Raw genomic sequence first — 1,388 nt, forward strand, 5'->3', positions numbered from 1 at the left:
TTCTTGCCACCTCTTCTTAATATCTTCTGCTTCTGTTAGGTCCATACCATTTCTGTCCTTTATTTTGCCCATCTTTGCATGAAATGTTCCCTTGATCTCTGATTTTCTTGAAGAGATCTCTAGTCTTTCCCATTCTGTTGTTTTCCTCTATTTCTTGACACTGATCACTGAGGAAGGCTTTCTTATCTCTCCTTGCTGTTCTTTGGAACTCTGCATTCCAATGGGTATATCTTTCCTTTTCTCCTTTGCTTTTCGCTTCTCTTCTTTTCACAGCTATTTCTAAGGCCTCTTCAGACAGCCATTTTGCTTTTTTGCATTTCTCTTTCTTGGGGATGGTCTTGTTCCCTGTCTCCTGTACAGTGTCACAAACCTCCATCCATAGTTCATCAGGCACTTTGTCTATCAGATCTAATCCCTTGAATCTATTTGTCACTTCCACTGTATAATCGTAAGGGATTTGATTTAGGTCATACCTGAATGGTCTAGTGGGTTTCCCTAGTTTCTTCAACTTAAGTCTGAATTTGCCAATGAGGAGTTCATGATCTGAGCCATAGTCAGCTCCTGGTCTTGTTTCTGCTGACTGTATAGAGCTTCTCCATCTTTGGCTGCAAAGAATATAAACAATCTGATTTCAGTATTGACCATCTGGTGATGTCCATGTGTAGAGACTTTTCTGGTGTTGTTGGAAGAGGGTGTTTGCTATGACCAGTGTGTTCTCTTGACAGAACTCTATTAGCCTTTGCCCTGCTTCATTCCGTATTCCAAGGCCAAATATGCCTGTTACTCCAGGTGTTTCTTGACTCCCTACTTTTGCATTCCAGTCCCCTGTAATGAAAAGGACATCTTTTTTGGGTGTTAGTTCTAGAAGGTCTTGTAGGTCTTCATAGAACCATTCAACTTCAGCTTCTTCAGCATTATTGGTCGGGCATAGACTTGGATCACCATGATATTGAATGGTTTGCCTTGGAAATGAACAGATCATTCTGTCGTTTTTGAGATTGCATCCAAGTACTGCATTTCGGAAATGGCAACCCACTCCAGTGTTCTTGCCTGGAGAATCCCGGGGACAGGGGAGCCTGGTGGGCTGCTGTCTATGGGGTTGCACAGAGTTGGACACGACTGAAGCAACTTAGCAGCAGCAGCACTGCATTTCAGACTCTCTTGTTGACTATGATGGCTACTCCATTTCTTCTAAGGGATTCTTGCCCACAGTAGTAGATAATATGTTCATCTGAGTTAAATCCACCCATTCCAGTCCATTTTAGTTCTCTGATTCCTAACATGTCAGCGTTCACTCTTGCCATCTCCTGTTTGATCACTTCCAATCTGCTTTGATTCATGGACCTAACATTCCAGGTTCCTGCAGTATTGCTCTTTACAGCATCGGA

Source organism: Bison bison, unplaced genomic scaffold (genome assembly GCF_000754665.1).
Source record: "Bison bison bison isolate TAMUID 2011002044 unplaced genomic scaffold, Bison_UMD1.0 scf7180017864180, whole genome shotgun sequence".
NCBI classification, from domain to species: Eukaryota; Metazoa; Chordata; class Mammalia; order Artiodactyla; family Bovidae; genus Bison; species Bison bison.